At 36.9% G+C, this 12,761-nt stretch overlaps 1 protein-coding gene across 1 annotated transcript in view; it reads right to left on the bottom strand.

The window, feature by feature from the left end:
• LOC129249852 (calsyntenin-1) overlaps positions 1-12,209 on the bottom strand; it is an 81,288-nt gene extending 69,079 nt beyond the window's left edge. Inside the window, exon 1 of the mRNA XM_054889522.1 lies at positions 11,989-12,209. The gene's annotated coding sequence lies outside the window, so the exon portion shown is untranslated. The remainder of the gene's footprint in view (positions 1-11,988) is intronic.
• Positions 12,210-12,761: the final 552 nt, after the last annotated feature.

Below are 12,761 nucleotides of genomic sequence, written 5' to 3'. Positions count from 1 at the left end.
AGTCCCTAGAGTCCCATGGGTGGGGGGCCCGGGGGCCATAGTTGCACAATAACTGGAAACGATTGGCTTTAAAGTTTAATTTATTACACTTGGTAAATGAAATTAATATGCAGTGATACAAACACAGTACTGGCAAAGCACGTGGATTACATCTGAAATGGCTAGAGAGCACAGAGCACACGAAAGAAAGGCAACCGCTCGCTTTGAGTGACAGTCGGAGACTGATAAGGATAATTTTCGGAATAATCGCATTGGACTAAAACTTCATCTTCATTTAGGTTATTTTTCCTCTTTGATAAATATTCCGATTGAGTTTTTGCAACGAAATGATGGGTCAATAATTTTTTCAATTGCGCACATAATTCATCTGCATAATCTTCAGCAGAAAGACATTCTTTTTTCAGATTTTCTCAGAGTCAGATTTTCGGTAGACTGCCATATGCTGTAAATTACTTGAGTTAAATTGTTCTCTGTTAGAATTTTCATCACGTAATCTGAAAAATGTTCAATTTTTGGACAATTCTCAAATTCATTAAAATAGCAAAGTGGTGTTGCGTTTTCACACGTAATAAACTTCAAGCAATCACTGTAATCTTCTACTGGATTCGGTAAATCTTTCGTCAAATGTTTAAAATCAACAGCTTCGAACATCAGTTTAAAATTTCCATGAATCACACATACACACACGCTATGTGTTCCTCTTGAGCCAGCAAGTACACACCATTTTGGCCTTAATTCTGCAAATTTACTCAACCCAATAAGCATTTCAGGATTCTTTTCTTTAAACTGTTTGTGAAGTACCTTTATATCACAAAGCAACAATCGTTTCAGTACATATTGTTTTTGACCATCAATTATTACTTTTACAACGTCTTTCTTATTTGCCATTATTCTACTATTTATGTCGTTCTCATAAAACTCTTTAACTGCTATAGCACTACTATCAGGTAAAATTTTACCTTTTTTCTCAAGTGGAGTACCCAAAACTCCTGCAGTCATTTTTAATTGTTTAGATTCTTGAGCCATTCTATGAGAAGTATTAAACTCTTCTTTTATTTTCCGAATTGACCAACAATCAGGGGCTATTGTGAGAATAGACAACCGAAGAGGATCATTTTCTGGTAGACTAGAAAATTTTTCTTTAAGTCCAGTCAACATTACTTCTAATTCATCTTCTCTAGACAAACATTTTTTCTTGTTCGGGCTCACTTCTTCCTCTATATCTGAGTCTTTCAGATCTTCAGAAAATTCTGTATCTTCAGCCCTAGAGGGGCTAGCTCTACAGGTTTTGCATATTTTTGCATTGATTGGTAAGTCTGGAAATTTTTCAAACAATTTTTTGGAAATTTTCCTCAGACCTTTACCAACGTGGCCATCAACCTGTAATGGATTCACACATCTATCACCATGAGATTTATTTTTAAATTTATCACAATCGAGTTTACAAGTCGACATAATTATAAATACCAATAGGAAAAGAGATTTAATCAAAACCACCCAACTCAATTTAAAAACCTGATCAGGTTTTAAGAATATATCATCATCAACTTTATTTCACGTAGCAGAATAAAATAATAATCAATTGCTAAGACGAGAAAAACAAAATACGTACAATTACAGCAATGAAATAAAAACAAATTTTGGGACCACCAATTTTATCTGCTAAGTCAATAAGAAGAAAACGACCTTCCTTCTTTAGATTGAAAAAAACAAAATAAAATCACATAAAGTGAAATCGAAGCATCTTGAAATACACTGTGAGAGTAAATGGAATAAATGTTTGTCAAGAACACAGCTACAAAAGACCCAAATAGCACGTTATCGCTGCAACATACACGTACAATTACAGCAATGAAATAAAAACAAATTTTGGGGCCACCAATTTTATTTTATTTTATTTTATTTTATTTTATTTTATTTTATTTTATTTTATTTTATTTTATTTTATTTTATTTTTATTTTATTTTTTTTTATTTTTTTTTTTTATTTTATAACGTTATTTATTTTTGGCCGCCATATTGGATTCGCTATTTTGAATTCTTGAAATATGACTCCAGAATCGCAACCAGCGACCCCAAAAACCCTTTTAAAACAGGTTTCAAAAAAATCGAAATAATTTTTTTATTTTTGACCGCCATATTGGATCCGCCATTTTGAATTTAAAAAATCTGACTTCAGATTCGTAATCAGCGACCCCAAAAACCTCTTAGAAATACATTTTAAACAAATCGAAATAAATTAATATTTTCGGCCGCCATATTGGATCCTGGATCCGCCATTTTGAATTTTGGAAATCTGCTTCCGAAATCGTAATCTGCGACCCTAAGAACATAAAGAATCAGTATTACTTTTTTTTCATTGCTCCTGGTTTTCTTAGGAGCACACAAGATTTTAAATAAACTCTCATTTTTAGTCAGCTTAGACGCCATAATTTGGACGCCATATTGAATTTCTCAATGGGCCAGACGGCTTTCAATAGTGGACATTCAGACGATCATTTTGAGACCTTGGACTTCAAAATCGGTCCCATAGAATTTTGGACCGGCTAGTGTACCGGTTGACGTGGAACGTCCCATATATATATAGAGTAACTTCGGGTATTGTGATATAGGTAATTCTTTTTCTGCTATTACTCCATAATTCCAAACTTTTATTAACTTATTATTGCTTAATACAGTGTATTATTGATGTATTGTGTCGCTAATTTTGAATTTGCAGTATTCTATTTTCAGCCAACCGGCAGATTTTCCACTGAAATCAAAAATAGTCGAACAGGGAGGATTGTAAAATTTGGCGGATAATGTGATATAGTCTATTCGGGTAAGGTGATATATGGTATCACATTACACGCCTATACTCTTGGAAAAGTTAAGAGCCCCAAAAAAACATGTACAGGGTTGCCCATATTCGACGGAACCGACGGATTTCGATGACTCTTTGGGCCCATTCCAATCGACGAGGCTTGTCCGCAGGCAACAATCTTTGCGTCAATTGAATCATATACGGGAATAAATACAAATCAATGCGGATAATTCGTTGTTAAGTGGTCCGAGCAATGCCCAACTACTGAGAACGGCGAATTTGGGATGTTCTTGGCGACGTCTCAACACTGGCCCGTACAAGAGCAATATTCTAATCCAATCGCCCTGGTCGGTTTTGATTTGGCCTCTTTGGATTAGAAAGAGCATCACCCGTCGAAAACCTTTCGTACAAACGTTTAATGGTGTTCTTAGAAGGCGCACTTTTCACATTATTTACTTTTTTATACGCACGTTGAGTTTTCACAATTGACTTCTTTTGTTGAATGTAAATTTCAACAATTTGGGAGCGCTCGCGTGGCGTATACTGTTCCATGGTAAAAATCCGCTTGGACTGACGCTTCCAACGCGGTATGTCATTAGGCGATCTGACGTCTCTGTCAAAAGATACAGGGTTGCCAGATGGGTCCGTCGAATATGGGCAACTCTGTACAAAAGTAAGAGTTTCATCTATCATCTTATAGTTTCATCTATTATTCAGAACTTCAAACAAAAACAAACATTTTTTTCATATGTACAGATGTACAGTGCACTCGCGAAAACTCGAACTAATGAAAACCGGCCCTGTTCGAGTTATCGAAATGTTCGAGTTTTCGAACGTTATGTATTTTTAATATACATATATGTATTCGTTTTATCAGTTTTTATACCCTGTCCATTTTTATGGCATAGTTAATTAAAGAGATTATCTGGTTTCATGTTTTGTAGTTCATTGCCAGTTTATTTAATAAAAAATGTTAGCAAATATAATATGAATGTTGTTTACAAATCATTAGAAAAAAAGCTGTGATCTTGGTTTGATGTTTTTTATTTTCTACTGCATTCAATACAGACTTTTCGCGCAGTGATTGTAGCACATTGACTTTCCTCGGGCTAATTTTTTCAGCAGTTGCCCATGCTATAGCTTTGTTGAAAATTGTTACGGCTTCGGATGAACTTATGCGCTTTTGTTCATTTCCACCTGTAGCTTCAACTTCATCTTCGGATTCGCTTTCTTCAATAGCTTCAACCTCTTCAATCAAGTCGTCGTTATTCCAGTCTCTAATTTCATCTTCTGTGAAAATAGCCTAATAAATATTTATTATTGTTGTCATGTGTTTTTTATTTACATCAAAACCATAACTACCTCAGGATGTAACTGTTCGAGAATTTCGGCAGCTTCCTTTTCCATACTTTTAGCTTCAACTTCTATTTGGTTTTTCAAGACACTAAGTGGAATGTCATCGTCCTCATCGTCTTTCAGGTTTGCAAAGTTTAAAATATTTGTCCAGCATTTCGCCAAAGTCTCCTATCTCAATTTATTCCAAGCTCTATCCAAAAATGTAACAGCATCTCTCAAGCTAACTTTTTTTAATGATTGGATCAAATCGCAATCATCGGAGAAAATAGCTGCCAAGAGAGAATTTCGGTAATGTAGCTTTGTTATTCTTATTGCGTTTTGATCCATTGGTTGAATAAAAGGAGTTACATTCGGCGGCATAAACATCACCCTAATTAAACCATCTTCGGATCTTAACGTGTCCTCGTTTGGATGCGAAGGTGCATTGTCAAGCAAAAGTAATGCCTTTTCAGGTAGGTTGTTTAAAGGGTGTTTAATTCGTAGTCAAATATGAACTTGAGCTTCCAATATAACCCGGATTCATCTGCGTTGTAAATTTGTTCTGGGCATAGTTCAAGCTCCTGAATTTTAGCTTGTAACTGAGTTTTGAAAGGCTCCACTAACTCCGGTCGCGAGGATAAGTTTTCCTCTGAGATTGAAATCAATCGTATGCCATGCCGTTTTTTTTAATTTTGTAGCCATCCATCGCTGGCAAAGAAGGTTGAGCCATTCTCGCCATATTTGGCATGTAACTCCTTAGCTTTCTCTTTCAAAATTAATCCATTTATAGGATAATTCTTGCTGCGTTGTAATAAAAACCACATATAAAGCTTTTTTTTCATTTTTGGCAACTTTGAAGCGCGAAGCGTTTTACGTTTTCCAGGGCCCGATAGCGTGTTATTAACGCATTCCAAAATTTTGTTTTCATTTTTCCCAATTCCGCAAATTGTGAACTTGGCAGTGTTATATTTTTTGGATAGAGTTGTGATACTAACGCCATTCTTGGCCTCGTTAATTATTTCAGCCTTTTTTGATAAACTCAAAACATTTAGTTTTAGTCCCATTATAAAACGATCTTAACCGCGCAAAATCCCGTGTATCACTGACAAATATCAATCAATTTAAAAGAAAAGTTCCATAATTAGCAAGAAACCTAGCCAATGTGGCGCCTTAGAATGAAACAAAAGACGCACATAACGACAAAAATTTGAATACTGGCCGTTACAGCACATGCAAAACGACAGTTTCTCACATGTTTTTCCATGAAAAAAGAAAATAATTGTTCGAGTTTTAGAGGAGTCAATGGAGAAAAAAAATGTTCAAGTTATCGTGTGTTCGAGTTTTCACGAGTGCACTGTATATCTTTAAATAATTTATGAAAATTCTTAAACTTAATTAACAAAAACATCAAATAAAATACATAGATAGTAAGTTTTGAAGAGATATTAAGCCCAAATTTTCTAAGATGACTTACAAGACTCGCACACAAAAATAGCTTGCCGTTTAAGGAGGTATTTATTATGCGCCCAAACTAAATCGCATTATAAACACGATAGCCATGTTGGGTTGTCTTCGTCAATCTCAAATACCTTATTACAAAAAGCACAGACCGTGTCATTACTAGGTGGAGCCTCTATCCAAGGGTCTTCATCTGAACTCGGCAGCTGCAAACTTTTTTCAGATTCGCTCGAAGAACTTTCTCTATTTGGCTTTGTACGCTTCTTATCGCTACGGGATTTAAGTGGCTTATTCTTTCGCTTCTCGATATTTCTTATGCTCTCCTCCAAAGATGCTTTGTATGGCGATGTTGTTAATACCGTCGCAGCAGATGGCTCTTTATTTTCGGCGGTGGTGAGCTCTCCCAAGGTGTTATAAATTTGCTCATAGCTGCGCTACTAGGACTGTCGATCGGTTCTTCTAAGTTTGCTTGCATAGAAGCTTCTTCTTGAAATTGATCTTCTCTTTCAGCGATGAATTCGGCTTCTTGGAATATATGTTTATCAAAAGGATAAATTCCAGTACACTTAAACCCATTTATTGCTATCTGAGCTGTTTGAACCTTAATAGGTATATGCTTTTGAGAACAACCCAAGAACGTCGAATTGGGTTATTCTTTGGTCTTGTTCTCTCATATGTCTTCTTATTTTGACATTATAATACGTTTTAAGTGATAAACGATTTATCGAGAGGTTGCATCTTGTGGGTACAATGCGGTGGTAGAGATATAAACAACACCATTAGGCGAGCTTTGTCAAGAACCTCAATATTTCGCGTATGACTATAGTGGCCATCTAAAATGAGCAGCACTGGGTTTTCTTTTGAAGAATTTGTGAACCGTAGGATATGATCAAACCATTTAGTGAAGATTGGTATTTGTATCCAGCTGGATATATGGCAAGAAAAATCGGAGCCGGGAGAGACATGTCTCCTTCACAATGAAGAAGGTTTTTTTCTAGGAAAAATAAAAAAGGGTGGAACAAAAGCACTCCCTGCACTCATAAAGTTCACCACGGTAATGAGTGATCCTCCTTCCGCTATCGTCATACATCCAATTTGCCTTTTTCCTTTCGCTCACATTGCATATTCGCGTTGGAGCGAAATTATACTTTTCGTACTCGTTCCCCAATAAGCTACAAAATTTGTTAACACTTTCCACATTAAATCCTTTTATCCTCGCCATTGAGGTTCCTGTCGCACTTCGTAGACTTATTTCTTTTTAGAAACCCATATAACCAATCCTTACCCGCGCGTTCAAATCAATTTATCAAAGAAAATGGGTTGTCAATATGGTTGCGCTTCGCTATCTGAAACGCGAGAGAGCGGATATCACTGCGAGTGAGTCCCCTAAACCAAGACTCCATATCCTTAACTTACTTTACTAATTCCATTTCTAAATCTGGGTTAAATACGGGTTTACGTCCTAATGGCGTGTTCAAAATATCGTCTATAGATCGGTCACTGCAAGTGGCTCTTTGCAACGTTGCAAATAGCACACAAAATGCTTTTGAAGCCAAGAAAATGCCCATCTTTCTCCTCTCACTGCTAAAATGGCTTTCCTCATATTCTCGGCATCCCACTCTCAAATATCGCCTTTCTTAGGCATGATCTAACAAAATATACCAAAGTACATAATTTTTTTGGTGCCAATGGGTTGTACGTTTAATGTAATATGGTATATCAAATTAGGCGACAAAGGTTATATCACATTAGCCGAATTTAACTTTTTCAAATTGAATTTGTTTTTAAAAATTCCACTTCATTTTTATTGAAAATTTACCTGATCTGTAGCTAAATAGACTCGCGTTAATGGAAAAGTAAATATTCTTTAAAAAAAAATTGTGTTAAATTCTAAGCAATCGGTTTGCAAAGTACGCACTTAAATTATTACGACCGCACCACTCAATGAAATTTTTCGCAATGAGAGCAAACGAAGCATTCGGAAGCATATATAATTCTGCTGCTGCGGTTTTTTCCCCGTTATGCATATTTTCAACACAAAATTCTTGTTGAAACATGTACAGTTCAGAAAATAAGCGGGTATATCACATTACCCTCCCATATCACAATACCCGAAGTTACTCTATATACTTGGTGCGTACACCATTTTTGGGTGTTTGGCCGAGCTCCTCCTTCTTTTTGTGGTGTGCGTCTTGATGCTGTTCCACAAATGGAGGGACCTACAGTTTCAAGCCGTTTTTTATGAGAAGCAGAAATATCATACATTCGGAGATTTGCCATTGCCTGCCGAGGGCGACCGCTATTAGAAAAAACTTCTTCTTCATTTAGGTGTTTCACCGAGATTCTAACTAACGTTTTCTCTAAATTCCGAATGGTAGTCACGCACCAACACATTCAGCTAGGGCGGCCGCCAAATTAGATTACGCTGCTTTTATTTGGTGACCTTGCATGCAGTCCATACGCGGTATGTTCAAAAAGTATCGCGAATTTTTCTAAAATTATTTATTTATTCATTAATATCTATTTCGTTCCCTTCAAAGTAGTCCCCATGAGATATTATGCACTTGTGCCAACGTTTTTCCAATCTTCGAAGCACTTCAAAAAATCATTTTTTTATCTTGTTCAGCTCCTCCTTCGATGTCGTCTTTATCTCGTCAATCGTAGCGTAGCGTCGTCCTTTCATGGGCCTCTGCAGTTTAAAGAACAAGAAAAAGTAACAGGGGGCCATATCTGGGGAATACGGTGGCTGTGGCATCATTAGTGAGCTGTTTTTGGATAAAAAGTCGAGCACAAGCAATGATGTGTGAGCAGGGGCGTTATCGTGATACAAGAGCCAATTTTTGTTCTTACACAAATCCGGGCGTTTCTGGCGGATTGCTTCGCGCAAATTGTGGATAATTTCCAGGTAATATTCCTTATTGACCGCTTTACCCTGTGGCAAGAACTCGTGATGCACAACGGCTCTCCAATCGAAGAAAACGGTAAACAAAACTTTTGGCGCGCTTTTTTCGGTCTTGGTTCGCGTGGCAGTTTTAATTGAGATGATTGAGCTTTGGTTTCCACGTCATAACCATAAACCCACGATTCGCCACCAGTTATGACCCTCTGGAGCAAACTTGGGTCGTCGCGGACAGAGTCCAACATCTCAGTAGCAATGTTCATGTGATGCGGCTTTCGGTCGAAATTGAGCAGTTTTGGTACGAATTTTGCGGCGACCCGTCTCAAGCACAAATCATTGAAAAAAATCGAATCTCTAACGGTGATTCGACGATTGGCCAATATCATTTTCTTCACTTCATTAATTTTTCATCTGTTGTTGACTTCAACTCGGGCTTCCGTCACGCTTTTCGTCGTTCACATCTTTTCGGCCTTCTGAGAACATTTTGTACCACCGATAAACGTTGCTTTGGTCCAAAGTAGCTTTTCCGTATGACACAGTCAACATTCGGAATGCATCCGCGCACTTTATTTCGTTTTTCACTCAAAATTTGATACAGGTTCTTTGATCCATCTTTTCGAATAGGTAAAAATCGAGGGCGAGCCGAAAAATGTGCAAGCACAGCAGCTATCAACAATTAACTGAACATTCAACACTCGTCGGCATGAGTGAGAGACATATCGAAATTCGAATATACGTAACCTGCGAAAATTCAAAATTCGCTATACTTTTTTAACACACCTCGCATAAATCGATTTAAGACTGTTCAAAAAATTTTGGTGCGTTTTGCAGCAATTCAGTCAATTTCTCAGACTCGATTCCATCATACAAATGCCACTGTCGATCGATTAGTCTTTTTCCATTAAGTGACAGAAAGTTCTAGAGAGAATACAGTTTAATGTTCTTTGCAGAATTAGCGTCGTTTTAAAATTTTTAGCGTTGGCTTTAGCAATTGAATTTGGACCGTTCTGGGACCGTTGTATGTAGCAAATCAAATTAATTCTTCGAAAATATTTTTGATATTATTAGTTTTATATATTATTCATTTGTTAAATTTCAATTTCCAATTCAATTGTATATATTTTTTAGCAATTTTTGATGGTAATTTAATTTTAATGCACTTGTTTAATCTTAAATATTCTAAGATACTTGTATTGAAGTTATGAATTAAAATGTCGGTTTTAAATTTTTTGTTACACATTTCTGAATAAATAAATCATATAAGTTTATTACAGTAGAAGCTAGCTGTCATAAGCTTTATGAAAATTTATTTACCTTCTACTCAAATATGAACGAGAAGGTATCAATAAAACGGTCCGCGGATGACATATGGCAAAAATAAATTTTTTGTTTTTTGGTAGGACTGTTATAAGTTTACATGGCAAATTTCAGCGTGATATGTCACATAGTTTGTTTTCTGTGCTACTGTAAACAAGTCAAGCTCGAGTGTGTTTTTCGAATTTAACGATGGAAATTCAAAGAATTTGTTTGAAATTTAGTTCTCTTCTTCTTCTTAATTGGCGCGATAACCGCTTACGCGATTTTGGCCGAGTTTAACAAAGCGCGCCAGTCGTTTCTTTCTCGTGCTAACCGGCGCCAATTGGACACACCAAGTGAAGCCAAGTCCTTCTCCACCTGATCTTTCCAACGCAGAGGAGGCCTTCCTCTTCCTCTACTACCACCAGCTGGTACCGCATCGAATACTTTCAGTGCCGGAGCGTTTGTATCCATTCGGACGACATGACCCAGCCAACGTAGCCGCTGGATCTTTATTCGCTGCGCTATGTCTATGTCGTCGTAAAGCTCATACAGCTCATCGTTCCATCGTCTGCGATATTCGCCGTTGCCAACGTGCAAAGGTCCAAAAATCTTACGCAGAATCTTTCTCTCGAACACTCCAAGCGTCGCTTCATCGGAGGTTGTCATCGTCCAAGCTTCTGCGCCATACGTTAGGACGGGCATGATGAGAGTCTTGTACTCAATTGCCTACTTAGTCCAAAGTAGCACTTGTTGGCAAGAGAGATTCTACGTTGGATTTCAAGGCTGACATTGTTATCGGTGTTAATGCTGGTTCCTAAATAGACGAAGTCTTTTACAACCTCGAAATTATAACCGTCAACAGTGACGTGGGTGCCGATACGCGAGTGCGCCGACTGTTTGTTTGGTGACAGATGTACTTCGTTTTGTCCTCGTTCACCACCAGACCCATTCGCTGTGACTCTTTATCCAGTTTGGAGAAGGCAGAACTAACAGCGCGGTTGTTAAGGCCGATGATGTCAATATCATCAGCATACGCCAACAATTGTACGCTCTTATAAAATATTGTGCTTGAGCGATTAAGTTCTGCGGCTCGTACAATGCTCTCCAACATCAGGTTAAAGAAGTCATACGACTTCTTATTCCAACAAAATTTCGGCTTCAGACGCCTTAAAAATGTTGCAGACAACCTATGGGACTCTGCTCTATCGCGTGCACGTGTTTTCCAGTGGTACAAATCGTTCAAAGAGGGCCGTACATCGGTTGAAAACTTGCCTAAGGAACGTCGTCCAGCAACATCAGTAAACGACGAAAACATCGGAAAAGTAAAGGAAATTGTGCTTGAAAATCGCACAAATCGCAAAATCGGCCAACGGTGAATATTATTTAGACGTTTTAAAGCGTTTGCGCGAGAACATTCGTCTTAAAAGGAAGGAATTGTGGGACAACAAGTCATGGTTCTTGCATCACGATAATGCACCAGCTCACACATCACGTCTTGTTCGCGATTATTTCAACAAAAATAATGTTAATATCGTTCCGCAAGCACCGTATTCGCCTGATATGGCTCCATGTGACTTTTTCCTGTTTCCCAAGCTCAAGTTGCCGCTCCGTGGAAAACATTTTGAGACAATTGAAGTCATAAAAGAGAATTCGAAGAACACACTCGATCTTGACTTGTTTACAGTAGCACAGAAAACAAACTATGTGACATATCACGCTGAAATTTGCCATGTAAGTTTATAACAGTCCTACCAAAAAACAAAAAATTTATTTTTGCCATATGTCATCCGCGGACCATTTTATTGATACCGTCTCGTTCATATTTGAGTAGAAGGTAAGCGAATGAGATAACTCTACGCTTTTATTTCGTTGTGTAAACTAAACGCGCAAATTTATGTATCAAGTTATTCAACAATACCGGGTTCTTAGCTGATGTATCACACCACAAATTTGAATTGATCTACAAAATGAAAATTAAAATATAAATAAAAAAATTAAAAAATGTAAAGTGCAAAATGAATTCTTCCCAAATATTCCCATTAATTTTATGTTTATCTTCTACAATAGAAAGGAATTAAATAGAAATTCGATGATCAAATATGAGCCACAATAATTTTTTTTTTTAATTTCCAACACCAGTAAATTGAACGAAAGAATTTCTTTAAGAATATTAATTAGTTTATTTTTTTACTTACATTCGGCATTTTGTTTTATGATTTTGACAGCAACCCAGTTGATCAATTAAAATTACGCAAAACTTTTACCAAGTGCCTTAATGTAACAGCCCATGTAAAAATATAATTTTATGCGTTAAGTAAATTCAAGTGCTGATGAATATCGCTATTATTCATTCTACTCTAAGCACTATTGCATTTACATGTGCACGTATGTATGTATGCAAAAGCCAAAATAAAATCAACCAATATACATAGTTTTTCAGGTAGCTTCTGGCACATACTTATACACATTATTAACATTCATAACTCCAACTACATTCCTGTGTGAAAATCCCAACTATTGCCGTATAACCGTAAATTCTATCGATTTGGCCGAGAGCAACTCGACACATATCCGCAACTATAGATTTTCAATTGGTCAACGTCAAAGTCTGAAAACTGGAATGTTTCCTCTACACACATGAACACTACTACATTCTCGCATACTTACCAACTTGACATACCAAATACGTCTGTACTCGTGGTATGCCTCTCTGTAAAAATTAGTTATCCCGGCAAATAAAATAAATCAGGAGTTCCTCCAATCTGAAGAGTTCGAGTTAGTTATTTTTCCAAAACTATACAAAAAATTAACTATTTTGATATGTTGCTTCTGATTTCACTCTTAATTTGTACAATAATAATAACTACGGTCGTCAGTAGAAAATCAATTATGTATTGCATTTCACAAAGTTTGGCCAGCTTCGGTTTGCGCACTCGTGTTATGATGTTAATTTATGTGTGTGTGTTTA

Source organism: Anastrepha obliqua, chromosome 6 (genome assembly GCF_027943255.1).
Source record: "Anastrepha obliqua isolate idAnaObli1 chromosome 6, idAnaObli1_1.0, whole genome shotgun sequence".
NCBI lineage: Eukaryota > Metazoa > Arthropoda > Insecta > Diptera > Tephritidae > Anastrepha > Anastrepha obliqua.
Note: the sequence above shows the minus strand (reverse complement) of the source record. Positions and strands in the feature narration are given on the sequence as shown.